This window comes from Macaca fascicularis, chromosome 7 (assembly GCF_037993035.2).
Source record: "Macaca fascicularis isolate 582-1 chromosome 7, T2T-MFA8v1.1".
In the NCBI taxonomy this organism is placed as follows: Eukaryota; Metazoa; Chordata; class Mammalia; order Primates; family Cercopithecidae; genus Macaca; species Macaca fascicularis.
In genome coordinates this window covers 16,731,416-16,748,915 of record NC_088381.1, presented here as the reverse complement: position 1 = coordinate 16,748,915, position 17,500 = coordinate 16,731,416, and the positions used below count along the sequence as shown (strand labels likewise).

The 17,500-nt window shown below is 55.7% G+C and overlaps 1 protein-coding gene across 3 annotated transcripts in view; it reads right to left on the bottom strand.

The window, feature by feature from the left end:
* PAK6 (p21 (RAC1) activated kinase 6) overlaps window positions 1-14,818 on the bottom strand; it is a 39,749-nt gene extending 24,931 nt beyond the window's left edge. The window contains exons 1-3 of one of the 3 annotated variants that reach the window (XM_005559161.4): window positions 14,089-14,818; window positions 13,247-13,329; window positions 52-163 (exon numbers count right to left, since the gene is read on the bottom strand). The gene's annotated coding sequence lies outside the window, so the exon portion shown is untranslated. Of the gene's footprint in view, window positions 1-51; window positions 164-13,246; window positions 13,330-13,808; window positions 14,038-14,088 lie in introns of those variants that run through there. The other 2 variants (XM_005559162.4, XM_015452642.3) reach the window with 2 other exon arrangements.
* Window positions 14,819-17,500: the final 2,682 nt, after the last annotated feature.

Below are 17,500 nucleotides of genomic sequence, written 5' to 3'. Positions count from 1 at the left end.
TTCAAAATGGGTGCAGAAGGCTCTAGGGCCGGGGGCCGCTCGCTCACTCACCTTCCGGCGCCTTCCGCCTGTTCCTCGAGACTCCTCACCCGCTCTGGACCGCTCTCTTAGGCGCTGAGGCGAGGGAAGACCTGGGACCTTCCCGGGCCAGTCCTCCGCAGGCCTGCGCGGAAACAGATCAGAAATGCATTATGGCCAGTGTAGCAAGTGTTCCCGCGGGTGTTGCGACTGGCTGGCGTCCAGGCGTTGGGAACCGCCCCGCGCCCGCCTCCCGACTGAACTCCTGGCTCAGGTGCAAGAGGCGGCAGCCTCCTTGCGGGGCTCACGGGGAGAAGGGGACGTTGGGCGCAGCACCGCTTCCGGGGCGGCCCCTCTCCCGCCGCACTCTGACCCGGCGCGGCCACCCGGGTCGCAGGCCCCACTGCTGCGCCCTCTCGGGGACGCGAATGCCCCGCGCCAGGCGGGCGCCCGCGGAGGGAGGTCCCGCTCCAGGGGCGCGGAGCTCCAGATGCTTACGCCCAAGGCCCCTCGCCTGGCGCCGGCTGGTCCCGAACTTCGGGGCATGGGCACCCAGGAAGGGGGCCGCACGTGTTGGGAGGCCTGTCCTCTCGCCGCGACCCTCCAGGGCAGCCGGGGCACCCACCTGCGGAGCGGGAAGCCCAGGAACGCTCGAAGAGACCGTGGGAGCCGGGCCCGCCCTCCGCGGGAGGGACCTCGGCGCGAGAACGCCGAGGAGGGGCCGCGCTTACACGTTGGTGCAGCGCCGGCTTCACCTGGCCGCGGTTTTGATTTCAGGGTGTGGCCTCAGGTAGGACGCGGCGGCGAACCCAGAGCGCGGGAGAAGTTACCGAGGGTCGCTGGGGCCTTGGCCAGGAGCCCCTCTGCCCGAGGGGCGCCCCGCTGCCTAACTCTCTCTCCACCTGCTTGCCCCCAGCTCCCGCCCGCCCTTCGCCTCCGGGACCTGGGGGGCCACTGCCGCGGAGACCTGCCTGCGGCTCCACGGCCTGGTGGCCGCCTCGCGGAGACCCGACCCGGAGAACCAGCTGGGTGCCGGCTGTGTGTAATCACCTGGCTCACTGGCATCGCAGATGCACGCTCCAGAGCCGCGGGCCGACTCTCCTTTGTCGCGGGGCCGCGTGTGCCCACCCACACATCCTGGAGAGCCCACGCGGAAGTCCGAAAACCTGTCACCTTGGATGATCTGTCCCATGTGGACAGGGCCCCAAGACTGTGCTGAGGTAGCCCCTTGCGCAGGCAGGCAAGTGGGATTTAAGGGATTCGAGTTCCCTTGTCAGACCTTGCGCAGTCCTGAGTCCTGAGGACTTTCTAGCCTGAGAGTCCTAGGGCAGGAGACTCGCACTCCAGACGGCTGGGGCCTGTTCCGGAGCTCTCCGCCTGTGATTTTGTTCCAGAGTCGGCATCCCCTGCTTGTCCTCAGCAGTCTCTGCCTAAGATCAGAATGGCCATTCCAAGGGGCTCACTCCTGGCTGCCCCCGTGCCATGTTTCTTTTGGGGTAGCGGGTGTTTTCTATATTGGGGGAAGGGACAGGGATCACCTGTCTCTTCCCCAAATAAAGAAGTGAGAAGACCTTTGCTCTCCTTGTCTTGGGCCCCCAGAGAGAAGATGTGTGCTCTTCTCTGTGAGTGCTGAGTGCTGAGTGCTGAGGAGGTTCTGGCTTGGAAACTCAGTACATGTGGCCTCTAAATGGCTGCCCTCAAGTGGTGGCTGGGTGACTGCCAGTGTCACAGAGCGGGGACCAAGGACAGTGCAGGGATTTAAAAAATCATTGTTGGGCACCTCAGACTTCAATGACTAACTGAGGTCACTATGGTCACTTATTTTTGTTCACTGATTCTTTAGACGTATCAATGCTACTCATGGCTCAATCTTTTGCATTACAGGCTGTATTGGTTACACACAGTTTACTCTAAGGCACCCACCAAATAGAGCTCAGGCAACCCGTGGGAACCTGCCAGCCCCAAACAGGTCTGTACTCTGTGTGGCTGCACCACAAGCCCAATGCCCTCTGCTTTCCTTGGAAAAGCATGGTGCCAGGTGCAGATGCTGGCCCTGTATGCCGTGGGACAGTGGTGTGGGAGCGGACAGTGGTGTGGGAGCCAGCCAGCTAACCATAGGTCCTCGCTGCCATCCCCAACATCCCCAACACAATATTTATATTTAGTTTCTGTTCTCCTCCCCTTACTCCGTCGTCTTCTCCTCCTCCTCTTTGTGTCTTTCCCACGCGGATTCTTTCTCTTTCCTCTGACTGGACAATACTGTAGGCCTGACCCGCTTAGACAAACTCTGACCTCCTGTGGTCACCCAGGAAGCTGACTGCTAGGCCTCGGATGAGGGGGCAGTGGGAGGGGGACCAGGTGCTACAAGAATGGCTCCCCCCACAGATGAGATACCAAGGACATGGGTGCACTGGCCGAATGCTGGCTGCAGAAGCAGAATGTGCTGCGTGGAGGTGGGAGAGATTGGTTGCTGAGGATTTGAAAGGAACCATGAACCAAAGCTAGAATGAAATGCATTATATTGTCTAACCTAGAATTGACACCCTAAATTATTTTTACTGATTCATGAATGCACATGCAAATTATTTTCTTTTTTTTTTTTTTTTTTTGAGATGGAGTCTCGCTCTGTCACCCAGGCTGGGGTGCAGTGGCCGATCTCAGCTCACTGCAAGCTCCGCCTCCCGGGTTTACACCATTCTCCTGCCTTAGCTTCCCGAGTAGCTGGGACTACAGGCGCCCGCCACCTCGCCCAGCTAGATTTTTGCGTTTTTTTAGTAGAGACGGAGTTTCACTGTGTTAGCCAGGATGGTCTCAATCTCCTGACCTCCTGACCTCGTGATCCGCCGGTCTCGGCCTCCCAAAGTGCTGGGATTACAGGCTTGAGCCACCGCGCCCGGCCGAATTATTTTCTTTTACTGCAAATGCCTTATATACCCAAATCACAGCTCCAAGCAGTACTTTTGAACAGAACTACAATGAAGTATGAATGTTAGAATATTACCAGAAATGAGCTGGTATTTAATTTGGTTTGAATTCAGGCTTAGGTGCCCTAGAATGGCTACTAGCCAAGTCCCATCCTCACCCTATAGAGAGTAACTCTAGGAAACCCTGGGTTCCTCCTACCCCTTGGGAGCTACAGTGGGTTTGGGGCCTTGAGAGAGGCAGAGGGTCAAGTTAGACTGACCAAGGAGGTAATGAGTCCCCCATCACTGGAGGTATTCAAGAATAACTGTCAGTCAGGTAGGCCAGAGAACTGGATACAAGACTACACTAGGGAATCCCTCAGGTCCATCACAACACCAGTTTTTTGCACTTCCAGTCTCATCTACGTGAAGTTCAGCTGCACTGGGTTGCACGCCCCCCCCCCATTGCCACCCCCCTCCCCACACATTGAGACAGCTGGGGATCCACACTGAATTGTCCATTCAGGGTAGGTCCTGAGTGATTAATTCCTGTGTGTGACTCTTCCCCTTCTCTATTCTCCTCTGATCCATGCCCAGCTCAGCCCTGCCCAGGAGAAAAGGGCAGAACAACAGCACGGGAAGCATCAGGAGCAGTCTGGGGACAGTGTCTCCTGCAGCGTCCACGTGCCACCCTCTGCCTTGTTCCCAGGTTGCCATGCTGAGCACGGGGGACTCCAGGCACATCCTCCTTTGAGGAGCCTTGGCTGCTGGCACAGACCTTCTGGTTGAAGGAATTGTCCAGGCACTCCCATTCTACAAATTGGGTAGGAGCTCTGGAAGAGACACCCAAAACAGGCATTTCACCACGGGACATGGCTCTTGGAGTGGTGCCATCTCAGAGGTATTGGCAGGCCAGTATGGTCTGGGAGGGCAGCAAGGCGGGCACGTCGGGTGGGGCAGGTACTTCCTGGTTCTCCCTCAGCCTGTGGCTGTCGGGGCCTGTTGTAACATCTGAGCGCCAACAGCCAGGGCTGAGCACTCGGGCTAGGGCCAAAGAGGAAAGATAGGGATCAGCTTGTGGTTTAGAAAGACAAACACATTATCCCTTCCCTGCATCTTTCTGCTCCATGACTTGAAAAGCTTCCTGGGGATGAGGAAGGCGACTAACAAGCTCTTTTACTCCTTCCAGCCTCCTTCCTCTGGGTGACTCCGCCCTCCCCTAATAATAGAAATAATAATGGCTGCCAATGATGGCATGCTTCCCATGGACCAGGCCCGGTACAAAGCTAGTACCTGTGCTATCTCCCTTAGTCTTCACAACAACCCTGGGATGGAAGTCCTGTACAATTATTATTCACATTTGACGAATGAGGAAACTGAGGCTCGGAGTGGTTAAAGAACAGCTGAAGATCTCCTAATTACTGCTATAGACTGAATGTTTGTGTCCCCCCAAGATTCATCTGTTGAAACCTATGTCCCCCCCAAGATTCATTTGTTGAAACCTAATCACCAATACGAGGGTATTAGGAGGTGGGGTTGTTGGCAGGTGATTAAGTCACAAAAGCAGAGCCCTCATGAACGGGATTCATGCCTTTATGAAAGAGGCCCCCAGAGAGATCCCTGGCCCTTTCCATCATGTGAGATTATAGCAAAAAGACAGCCACCTCTGAACCTGGAAGCGGCCCTCACCAGACACCAGATCTGCCAGCACCTTGCTCTTGGGCTTCTCAGCTTCCAGAACTGTGAGAAATAGATTTCTGTTGTTTATAAACCACCAGCCCACAGTATTTTGTTATCCAGCCCAGAAAGACTAAGTAAGCCAGTTACTGAGTGGAGGAGCTGCAATTTGAATGGAAGTGTATCTGACCCCAAAGCTGGTTCTCTCAATTCTGCTGCTTAGAGGCTGCTGGCGCCGTGGAATGTTTGAACAGGCAGTGGAGAGAGACCAACTCAGACCTTAATATAAGGCATTTGTATTTAAAAAAAATCACTGCCCAGGAAGGCTGTCACATGAGACACAAGAGGGCTGGGGGTAGGGGTAGGGGGACTCTCCCTCCCTATTTCTGAGTAACATATGAGGACTCCCACATGGCACTGGGTGTGAGGGGCAGAGGGGTCCTCAGGTTCCCCCACTCTGTCACTGAGTTCCCTGCTAGGAATCAGGTGCTAGGCTTTCCTGGCCACAAGCCAGCACCCTGCCTGAAGTTCCTGCATCCCACATCTGCCCTTCACAGACCCAGCGCCCCAGCCGCCTCAGGCCCTCAGGCAGGACCTGCTGGGGAGGTGGGGGCACGTGTGCTGGATGCTTGGCAGGAGGAGCCCTGAGGAGCCGGGGCTCCCAGAGGGTCCCCGCCCACTCACCCTGGAGCCCGAGGCCTGGGAGAGAGGCACTCTTGGGGGAAAATCCCTTCCTCCCACTCTCCTCCAGGCTGCCGAGCACCTGCTTCTTCCTGCTCCTCACCCCGATGGGACCACCCATCTCTCTCTGCTGATGGGACCAAGAGGGAGGTGCAAGCCTCCGAACCTCTGTGCATCTGGAAGTGTGAGCCTAGGAAGCTGATACTGCCAGGCCCTCGGGGCCCCCAGGCAGGAGGGAAGTTGATGGAGTCTAGCTGCAGAGCCGTGGAGTCCTGCGGGTGGGAGCCCTCTTGCCTCTCGAGACTTATGGCATGTCTCTGGCCTCAGTCTCCTGATGCGTGTAATGGAAAGAGTACCTCTCTCCCTTGGGAGGGTGGTGGAATAATGAGGTCTAGAGCATTGGGATACAGGAGTATGGAGGAGCAGCACCCCCAAATGGGTTGAGAGGTTCTTAACCCTCAGCCCGCACAGTTGCGGAAGGGACCAAGGAGAAAGCTCCCCTCCCCGCCCCCGGCGTGCACACTGGAGCTTGGTTTGATGGGCCACGGAGTAGAATCCCAGGATTCATCCAGAAAACAAGGCTACCACTTGCTACTAAATCAACCCAACAGGTCTGTTCGCCCCAGATTCCGGAAAGAGAGCCCAGCGCCAGGGAGTAGCACTGTCTGGGGCCTGGTTAGGTGTTTTGGAAAAGCCCATGGGTCCCTGCCTGGCTGCTGGACAGACGTGTCCTGCTGATACCCTGGGCCTCAGCAGAACCTCGAGCCTCTCTCTCTCTGCCTGGCTTTCCCTCGGGTTCCGCAAGTGTACTAGGCTTCCTGTGCCAACGGGAATATATAAAACCATCCTCCCCAAACTCAAGCTGACACTGGGGGCTAAACTTGCTTGACAGTCCCAAAGGGGCCTGGTGACCCGGGAGGAGCCCCTCAGATGCAGGGACCATTGCAGGCTGCGGCGCCCATCCCAGGTGCATCCTGGGCTACCCTGGGAAGGGCTGAGGAACAGCAAGAGCCAGGTCTGTGGTAAGGACACTCATTTTAGAGACATGATGGATTCATTTAATATCTTCTCGCTACAATTGCTTTGCAGCGCCTGCTCTTAATGGCCTCCAAAGTTTCATCCAAATATCTGTTGCTGGCAGTTTAGCTCTCTGGCTGGCATGTTTGCTGGCAGAACTAACAGCTGGATGCCTCCTTGAATGGGAAACTTTCATTGTCTTGTCTTCTCCCTTCTGAGCTTCCAGCGACTGCCCCAGGTCTGAGATTGGGTGTGACTGTGACAGTCCTGCGTGGAGCCCAGTGGCTGACTTTCAGGAAGGACAGGTGAGTGTGGGGGAGCGGAGGCCTGTGCCTGACTAGGTGAGGGCCCAGGCCCAAGCTCCAAGGAAGAAAAGGGTGTGAGAAAGCAGGGTATTTGTTGCCTGAGGCCCACCTCCAACACTTTGGGCAGAACACCTTAGTTCCAGATGCACAAAACACACAGACTCTGGGCTGTGCGGCCCCCTAGGAACTCTAACTAGCTGGTCCTAGAGTCTGTGGACCTCTGCACGTGCCCTGGGTCAGAAGGCATGGCCTAATGGCCACATGGTGGATCTGTGCTGTGCTGCCACGCTTCTCAGGGTCCTCCCTCCCCCAGTATTCTGGCACACACTGGACAGAGCCCCTGGACTACTGCAGGGGTGGTTGGCCTGCTGGGACATTTAGTTGAACGCTGACATAGCAGGGTCCTGGTAACACCGCTACCATACCCTCACCAGCGGCCGGTACAACAGCCTCTGCTGGGATGACGGACCTCATCGTCCGTGAGGCAGCCCCTCCTCCTGTCCTGACCACCCTCTCCTCGACAGGAGTCCTGAATGCCTGCTCACTCCTGGCCTTGCATTCTTACCCCCGGGGCCAGCTCCATCCGTCCCCAGGATCTGAGACCTCTACGTCTCCCCACCTTTCTGGATCCCAGACACATGGTCTTGAAGCAAGATCCACTCTAGTGGAATAGAAAAACTTTTCTTGTCTAGCTTGGGCCTGGTGACCGGCGACAAGTGACAGGCCTCCTGCCTCTGGGAACTGACCTCTGATGGTGGCTATTGGACATGTAAATGCCTGCCTGGGGTCAAAAGTCTACACCAATCAGAAGATCACCTGAAGAACAGGGCCTCCCAGGTGCCTCCCCTACCCTCCGCCCCAGAACCTCTGTTTCATCTCTGACACTCATCCTGACTCCCTTCTTTGGCTTAAGACATGAAGTTACCTGGGATAAAAAGAACTTGAATCAATCCATTCATAAATTAGTTAGATCTCTTCATCAGAGAGTGGCCTGGTACCCAAGAGTGGCCTGGGTGCCGTGTGCAAAGTTCATCCTTGGGAAGCACTTGACTGACAAGCATGGGCTGGGCTATGGTTTCAGGTCTAGCAGGATGCTGGGGGGATGGCAGGAGGCACCCAGGAGCGAAGTAGGGGCCTGCCCAGACTCCCAATGTGTCAGGCCAGGCTGCGTCTCCCAATCCATCAGGTTACCCAGTGGCTGCTGCCTCCTCCCGCACGGGCCCTTGGTAGCACGGGGGTGGGATGGGGGGCAGTCTGGGTAGCAAGAGTGCTGGGCAGGCAGCTGAGGATCTCTGGGCTGGAAACTCACCCTGCCATTAGTTAGCTGTGTGGCCTCAGTTCCCACTTTCCTTCTCTGGACCTGTTTCCTACTTTAAAATTATGGGGGCTGGATGAAACATCCTCTGGGGACTCCCGCTGGCTTGAATGTGCTACAGCAATCTGAGATGGCCAGCTCATTCCTGGGGCAGCCTTTCCCGCCTCAGAGCTCCTCCTTGCTGGCCTGGGACTGTGCTCTGGTGGTGCAGGAGGCTGTGGCATCACTGGTCCCCTCGCTCCCTCCACCCTCTGTGCTTTCTTGCACAATTCCATAAGCTGAAAGAAAGAAAATGGAGGCTGGAGCCTCTTCAGGCCAGGAAGCTGAGCCACATAACCAGTCTTCCCGGTTTTACAGTTTTAACTCTGCCACTGCTGCAGCCTTCAGGAGTCCTGGTCACCAGGCAGGCAGGTAGCAGGCAGGCAGCAGGAGGCCTCGGGCGAGGTGACTGGTTTGTTGCTGTCTGCCCTGAGTTGAGCGGGCTGGTCCCTGCTGCACTGGGATCAGAGATCAAAACACAGCCCCAGCTGAACTGAGCTTTCTGAACCTGCTTCCCTGGACACCCAGAGGATTCCCTAGCCAGGTCCTTGACAGCCTGAAGGACACAGCTCTGCTTCTGGCCCCATAGCAAGAGGCCCAAGGGGCTGAATGCATGGAGGCTGTGGGCACACCAGAGCACGAGAGACTGTTGCCTGGGCAGAGAGACACTGGGATTTGCTGACCGAGGCAGCACTTTTGGGGAACAGGTTGCCACGGAGAATCCACAGGTGTGCAAAAAAAGTCGTCACTGTCCCTCTGTGAATACTTGGGTCTCTGCCCTGCCTGATGTGTCGTGATGAGGTTTGGTAGGAAATGCTGGCCAGCAGAGGTGTCCCTTTGCTGGGGCCAAGGCGGTTGCAGCCTCTCGTGTGGTTATGAGGGAACCTGTTTTTTTTGCATGTGAGTTCCCCCAGCCCAAGAAAGCCTGTCATGCTCTGGGGTTGCCTCGTTGTTCTTAGGTGAATAGGCCTTAGGATTACCTTTCCTAAATTCACAGAACAGATAACCCTTTGTAGAAAAAACAGGTTGGGTGTGGTGGCTCATATCTGTAATCCCAGCGTTTTGGGTGGCCGAGGTGGGCAGATCACCTGAGGTCAGGAGTTTGAGATCAGCCTGGCCAACATGGTGAAACCCCATCTCTACTAAAAATACAAAAATTAACCGGGTGTGGTGGTGGGTGCTTGTAATCCCACCTACTCGGGAGGCTGAGGCAGGAGAATCGCTTGAACCTGGGAGGTGGAGGTTGCAGAGAGCCAAGATCGCGCCACTGCACTCCAGGCTGGGCAACAAGAGCGAAACTCCGTCTCAAAAAAAAAAAAGAAAAAAAGGAAAAACGAAAAGTTTCTGAGATGGAGCCTCACAATTACTAGGCATTTCTTTTTTTTTTTTTTTTTTTTTTTTTTGAGACGGAGTCTCGCTCTGCCGCCCAGGCTGGAGTGCAGTGGCCAGATCTCGGCTCACTGCAAGCTCCACCTCCCGGGTTCACGCCATTCTCCTGCCTCAGCCTCCCGAGTAGCTGGGACTACAGGCGCCCGCCACCTCGCCTGGCTAGTTTTTTGTATTTTTTAGTAGAGACGGGGTTTCACCGTGTTAGCCAGGATGGTCTCGATCTCCTGACCTCATGATCTGCCCATCTCAGCCTCCCAAAGTGCTGGGATTACAGGCTTGAGCCACCGCGCCCGGCCCCGGCATTTCTTTTTTTTGAGACAGAGTCTCACTCTGTGGCCAGGCTGGAGTACAGTGGCGAGATCTCAGCTCACTGCAAGCTCCGCCTCCTGGGTTCAAGCGATTCCCCTGCCTCAGCCTCCTGGGTAGCTGGGACTACAGGCATGCACCACCACACCCAGCTAATTTTTTGTATTTTTTGGTAGAGATGGGGTTTCACCATGTTGGCCAGGATGGTCTTGATCTCTTGACCTCGTGATCCGCCCACCTCAGCCTCCCAAAGTGCTGGGATTACAGGCGTGAACCACAGCGCCTGGCCCACGATTACTAGGCATTTCCAAACCACTTGCCAGGGTGGTCCGGAGCCTGCCGTGGCCCGGTCTGGCCCCTCTGCCTGCCGCATCACCAAGTGTAGGCTTTAGATGGGACGCAGCAGAACGCGGTTCCTCATGGAGTTAGGGCCAGTATGTGAAAAAAGCTTCCAGGCCCCAAAAGGCGTAGGGCCAGGGCCACAGCTGGGCTCTGGATCCCTTCACCAGGGGCAGCCCACTTCAAGTCCTCAAGATCTCCCAGTCTAGACCCCAGAAGGAGGAGTCTCAAGTTATTCCTTAGGAAGTCTCAGTGGACAAACAATGTGCTGTTTCGGGAAAAAATAGACCTGGCATGATTGTTTCTTCCCAGCTTTCCCGGGCATTCTGAGAGCTTTCGTTTCTCCTCACAGGAGGGTTCTTTCAAAGTCACCTCCTCCGTGAAGCCTTTCCTGATTCCCCTGAACAAGGTATGGTCTCTCCTGGCACTTTGTTCCTCTGACACCCGTTATCATCACAGTGATAATAGTTATCTCTTGCTGAACATGTACGTACGTGCCAGTCATGCCGTTCAGAGCATTCACTTATTATCTTATTTAATCCTCTCAACAACCCTAACTCATAGGTACTGTAATTATCTCTGTTGAACAGGAGAGGAAATTGAGACCCAGAGACATGAAATAACTTGCCCGAGTCACCAGGAAGAGGCAGCACCGGGCCTGAGGCTCACGCTGCTGACTTCATGTTAACCAACCACCGTCTTGCCTCTTCCCGCCCTGGTCTGTCTCCCCCAGCCTTCACCTCCTCCTGCAACTGCAGATAGAAGCTGCTGCTTCCTTTGTTTGTCATTCTCAAGTTGTCTGTTTTGTCCATCTTTATAAAGTTCTATGTTAAGAACCATCGCCCAGTGTTGGTGTAAATGTATAAATTATCTGGGCTGGATGGGTCATGGCTGCCAAGTTCAGCGATGAGTCTGGGACACAGAGTGGGCAAAAGGACAAAGCCACCCGGGGGCTGATCGTGGTTTTGTGGCTCCGCTTGTTTCTGGTGCAGTTGGCCCCACGCTCAGCTCAGCTTTCCTCTCCACTGCTCTGCTCCAGGGCTATAAGCATCCCCAGGGCAAGAGCTCTGTCCTGCCTGGTCCACCCCCTCTTCCTGCCACCAGTGCTTGCACCTAGTAGGCAGGCCATGGCTGTCATCTGCTTGGCAGCCTGTGCGTCAGAACAAGGTGCGGCGTGGACCCCACAACCTGCCAGGAAAAGACACGGTCCCCTTTATCTCACACCTCACTCTTCTCGCCTTAGCCCTTCCTGGGCCCTAGGGCTGAGCTCTCAGAAGGGGGCAGCTTCCCAGGCCCAGGCAGACTGCTCGCCCTGGGCAGGAGGGCCAGCCTTGGCTTCAGGAACTTGGGAACTCATTCTGCCCTCAGAAGCTTCCATTTGCTGCTCCACCCCAACCTGCTGGCTAGTCCACCAAGCTCTCTCCTTGAGGCCCGCTAGGTGCAGGCAGCCAGATGCCTCCTGATGAGTTTTACTGGCATCCTTCCTGCTGCTCAGGTCTCAGGCACTGCTTCCGCAGCCCGGGCCTTCCTGCTCAGGGTGACGAGGGCATCTTATGGGAAGGACCTTCTGCTTCAGTCCACAGGACAGCCTCCCATGAGTCCTTCCTGCCTTCCGCACCCAGGACACTGTGCAGTGGGCATCTCTGGGCCATTTGGGTGAGGAATTCAGTCTTTCAGTGTCTCAGCCTCTTCCCTGCCCAGTCCCCTATGCAGGGGGCCTCTCCCACAGAAGTGGGCTGGCATAACAAGGCCAGCTGTCTGGAGTCCGCCCTGAGCCCTCAGGACCCCAGGCACCTTTTCCTCTCCTGCCCAGCCTGCCCTGGCCCGTACTCTCTGCTCCCTCCGGCCCAGCCTGCTGCCCGCTGCTGGCCTGCTGTCTGCCTGGTGCTCAACAGCCTCGGCCCCTCTGCCCCCAACTGGGCAGCAGCCCCTGCTCAGCTCTGCATTCGTGGAAGACTCCTAGGCACAGAGTCACCTTTTGTGAGGCAGCAGGAGATACCCCCACAGCTGGGTCATTCTCCTCATCCAGGAGCCAGGTGTGGGAATTCACTGGCGTGAGAGACACTTACGGGTTCCTCCCGACTCCGAGTGCATGTGCTCCTCCAGGACAGGGAACTTTTTGGTCATCCTTAGGAGTTGTGCAGAGTGGGCTTTCCTTGGCTGGAGACCCCACCCACTGCATCCTCCCTGTGTCTGGCAAGTCTGGGAGGGGCTTCGGTTTGTCCTCGGGGCGCTGGACAGGCCGTGCAGTCCCCACACTCCCCATCTCAGGTGCACAGAGTTTCCGTCCAAATCAGCTGCTCCCAGAAGGGCTTGCCTCTGGCGCTGACCCTTCCCTGACCAGGCGCTCTGCTCACTAGGGCTCCCAGGTACCACCTCCAAGCCTGGCCAGGACAACCGCCAGGGAAGTCTGCTTGCAGAGGGGACTCCTTGCTTGCCCCAAAGCCCTCAACCCCAGCTCGATGGGCTCCCGTGGGGCTGAGTCCCAGGCCCACCAGGCCTGGGGGCCACACGGCTCCTAAGCTCATCCTCTCCTCCTGCAGCCCAGTTCCCACCAGAACCAGCCTCAGGAAGACCACAAGCAGAACCGCGCAAACCTCTTGGTGTATGATGCCAGGCAAAGGACAACTGGAGACCACAGGACATTAGCCTTGCTTCCTGGTGGGGCCCAGTGCTTTATAAACCCGAGCTCACTGGGCCTGATGTCCCCAAAGCTGACCAGGTCATCCACCCTGCAGCAGGGGTGGGGAGCCCAAGGCCTGTGAGGAGTGACCATGCTCGGCCAGGCAGCTCCCCGAACCTGCCCTGACACTGAGTTTCAGAGTCAGAATCTGTGCCAGGTGAAACCCAGCAAAAGGGTGTGACTTGGAGCCTGGAACCCAGCAGTGCTCCCTAAATATTTGTGGAATGAATACACAAGGGAAATGTCCCAGAGGCGGTAAAGTGAGAGGGGCCTGGTATAGGGGTGTCCTGGTGACACTGGGTTGGCCCAGAAGGGGCAGGAAGTACATGCAGGAACAGCAGAAACAAGCACCTCTCCCTCTAGCTAGGCAGCCAGCATCTAGCTGGGATTGGACTGTTTCACAGTCAATCTGGAAAGAGGGCGGCAGGTCGGGTTGGGAGTGGAGCTCCTTGACCCAGGAACCCACAGCTGTGGAGTTAGCCTCCCTGTCCCAGGTGGGAGGCAGCCTGGACACCTTAGCATCCCCGTCCCTAGCCCAGGAATCCGGAGCATGCAGCGGCAGGGGGAACCTTACCGTGGCCGCTCCTTCTGGGCAGCGGGGCCCCGCGTTCTCCACTGCAGGCTGGTGCTTGTTTCTAGCCCAGGAAGCGGCACTCCCTTCAGGCAAAATAGAAAAAAAAAAAAAGGAAAAGAAAACCTCAGTGCTTTTTTCACCCAGCCTCTTCTCCTGAAGGCTCCTGGTTGGTGTCGTCCTGCCTCTGTGGGCACAGAGCCTCCCTCCCTCTGGCAGCTTACTCACTGGTGCCCGCAAAGCTGCCAGCTGTGTGGGGGAGGTGAGACCTCCCCCCTCCTGACACACACTGGGGCATGCCCTGTGGGGACCAGGGGCTTGAGGGTGGCACCCACTGGGTCCTGATCGTGGGGAAGCTGTGCCCTGGCCAGCACCCTTCTCACATGGTGTCCCTGTGAGCTCAGCAGAGACGCACATGGGTGCTGACTGGCCCTGCCTGAGAGAGTGACAAGGTTCTTGGTAGGAAGCTGTTTCCTTGGTACCCAGACCTGCCAGAATGAAGGGGCAGCCCAGCCCCCCAGTGATGGGCTCTCACGCTGGCCAGCCTCTCCGGAAGGCTTCCTACCTGGGCATGTTGCTGTGTCTCGGTCCTGTGCACCCAGACAGGGCCTGGGCCTGCCGGGGCTGGCAGCTGCTCCTCACCCTGCTTAGGCCGTGTGTCTGGCGTCCCCTCTCCCTGATGCCCATCTCAGGGCCTACGCCCACCCAGCATCAGTTAGGATAAACTGCTGTCAGGCCCCCAGCCAGCTCTGCTGGACCCAGCTGCTGTCCCCAGCACACACACTGGCTTACACACTCTCGCACTCACACACACGTGGGTCCACGCCCAGCATAGAGCCACCTACCTGCCCAGGCCAGCCTAAGCCAATCCAGCCTCGGTCTCCAAATGCCACTCCGACCCCAGAAGCCACTCCTTTACAGAAACATCCCCGTGGGAGATGAGTTCAGAGCCAGCCCGGGAGGACTCCAGTCAGCTGGGACAAGACTGCCCTTCTGTCCTTACACCTCCAGAGGACACACACGGGCAGCCTGACCACCATATCTGCTATTGCACTCTGCCTGCTGCCACGGCCCCCCGGGCACCTCTGGCCCCCACAGCGTCTTCCATATCTTTAGCGGGTGGCAGCAGACTCACAGCAAGTCCCATCTTCCTGGAGCCCAAGGTAGGGAGGGGAGAGCTAGAAGGGGCGGGACTCAGGTGCAGCTCCAAGTTTCCAGCTCCCAAAATAATCAGATGCAAAGGAGAAGCAAGAACAGCTCCAGGCGGGCGGTGACTCAGTGCTAGTGGGCCGGCTTAGTCACCTGGATGGCTGCTGGCGGCTCCTGGTACATCAGGACGGGAGCAGCGCCCTCCCCCACCTGCCTGGACAGTGGCTGTCTCCAGAGTGTGGCCGCGGAGCCCAGCGCCCAGGGCTGCCTGTCAGGCGAGGCCGCTCCACCCCGCTCCCGCCCATCAGGGCCCGGCGGCCCCGGCTGCGGCGCGCCCCTCCTCCACCGTGCGCCCCGGCTCACTTTGGGATTTCTCCATTAAATCCTCAGGCAGCGACCTGCTCGTTTGGGGCGCCGAGCTGCTCCAACGTTGCTTGGCAATTTTGATATCGTCGGGGGTTGCCATGGGGAGGAAGGTGATGTCATTGACACAAAAAAAACCCACGGAATTTACAAATCAGCTGGGGCTGGAGCTATTTATAAAAACACGTTTTTCTCTGCCTTTCTTTGCTGAAGGGGAGGAGGAGGAAGGGCTGCCTGCGGGCTCAGGGTGAGCCTCCCTGCTGTCCTCCTGACCCTTGCCCTAGAGAAGCCAGACCTCCTTGGCTCACCCCACCCCCACACCCCAGAACTTGGAGCTGCGCATTCAGACCTGGCAGGTGCTGGCCTCAGCTGGTTTTGCTTCGAAGGCTGAGCGTGGCACATGGGATGTAAAGCAGGGCCGGTGCCGGCTTCCTGGGTTGGCAGGAACCAGAAACCAGTTACTTAACTGGATCCCTTTATTTCACTGCCCCTGGTCAAAAACAGAGGCATTTGCTGGTGAGGCAGCTTGAGCTCCTTGATGCGCCCCCCTACCCGCTCCCCAGAGCGCCAGGTGGAGCCCAGATTTCCACAGTGCCCTTCCCATTCCTAGCCTCAGTGTCTCCTCCGCTGGCTCCTTTTCTTCTCCCAGTGTCCAATCGTGGGCTGCCCAAGCTCCAGGCTTGGTCCCCTGCTCATCTTTCCCCACATTCAGCCACCACTCCGTCAAAACACCTCTTTTCTGTGGCTTTGACCATCACCCGGGCAAACGCTGGCCCCAAAACCCATTTTGTGCCTGCCCCACTTCGGGCGCCACCTCTGATGGCCCAGCTCCCACTGCCAGGACCCACTGGCTATTGACAGCCAGAGGGAAGCCTGGGAGTTCTTGACTCTTTCCGTCCCCCAGTCCCTTATATCCAAGGTGGCACCTGGCCCCACATTTTATTTTTGAAAACTCTTTCTAACTTTCTTCTGTAGCGAAGCCATGCAGTGTTTGGTTAAAAGCCCAGGCTCTGAGTTTTCAGTCTTCCGCATCTGAGCTCCACTGTTTGTCAGCTGAGTGACCTTTGGCATGTTATTGAACCAACTGAACTTCAATTTCCTCATCCATAAAATGGGGATGATTTCACCTGCCTCACAGGGCTGTGGGAATTAAATGAATAAAGTTTCTGGCACAGAGACTGCTCATCTTGATCCTAATAAACATTAGTTTTTATCCACCCCTCCACTGGTGGCAGATTAATCTTCCCAAACCATGACCCTAGGCACCTTCTGCGCAAAGGTCTCAGGCCGCATGCGTAGACATTTTGATTGAACGCAGTGTTAGATATCATGGCATTAAACATAAGAATTTCAATCTGTGGCCGGGCATGATGGCTCACGCCTGTAATCCCAGCACTTTGGGAGGCCGAGGCGGATGGATCATGAGGTCAAGAGATAGAGACCAGCCTGGCCAACATGGTGAAACCCCGTTCTACTAAAAATACAAAAATTAGCTGGGCGTGGTGGCGTGTGCCTGTAATCCCAGCTACTCGGAGTAGGAGGCTGAGGCAGGAGAATCGCTTGAACCCGGGAGGCGGAGGTTGCAGTGAGCCGAGATCGCGCTGCTGCACTCCAGCCTGGTGACAGAGCGAGACTCTGTCTCAAAAAAAAAAAAAAAAAAAAAATTCCATTTGTGGTCATCATGAAACATTTCCCTCTAACTAAGTTATCAGTTCGCTTTGAAGAGGAACGCTGTATTTTTCTTCTTTTTGTATCTCCATGTAATTTTGTGTGTAAACTTATATATAATCCACTTCTGCTCTGTCTCACTAACGAATGATCCAGGAAATGCAAACCAAAACAAAAGGGATATACCACTCCCTGCCATAATACAGTGGAAAAAAAAAAAAAAAAAAGGCAGGTGGGAGAGTGAATCGGTACATTCTTCTTGGGGGGCAATTTCACAGTTTTGACCAAAATTTCAAAATGTGTATGTACTTGATCCAGCAAATGCACTTCTAGGAATCCAAGTTAAGAAATAGTTGCACATCGGCCTGAAGATATTGGTATAAGAATATTCACGGTAGCACTGTTTGTAACTGCAAAGAACTGGAAGCCACCAAAATGCGCATCAATTGGGCAGATTAATTGGGTGACAGATTAATACAGGACGATACATCCCCATGCAATGAAGTATCTGTAGCCTTAAAATGAATGAGTTTGGTCAGTCTGTATGTATGAGGAAGGATGACCACCATAGTTGAGAGAAAAGACCAGGTTGATCAATGTTAACTTGAAAATATGAGATGGCATAATCTCATATAAGTTTTTTATTTAAAGATATTTCTATATCTGTATGTTTAAACCACAAACTGTCAATATGGTTATCCTTGGAAATAGGAGTGGTGGTGACAGGGGTCTTTCACCTTGGACTTTTTACACTCTTGCATTGTTTCAGTGAACATGTATTGTTGTATTTAAACAATACAAAATTAAAAATAAAGGAATGTATGTTTTTAAAACTAATAATAGGTCAGGCGCAGTGGCACACACCTGTAATCCCAGCACTTTCGGAGGCCGAGGCGGGTGGATCACTTGAGGTCAGGAGTTCGAGACCAGCCTGGCCAACGTGGCAAAACCTCGTCTCTACTAAAAATACAATAATTAGCAGGGTGTGGTGGTGGGCGCCTGTAATCTCAGCTACTCAGGAGGCTGAGGCAGGTGAATTGCTCGAACCCGGGAGGTGGAGTTTGCTGTGAGCAGATT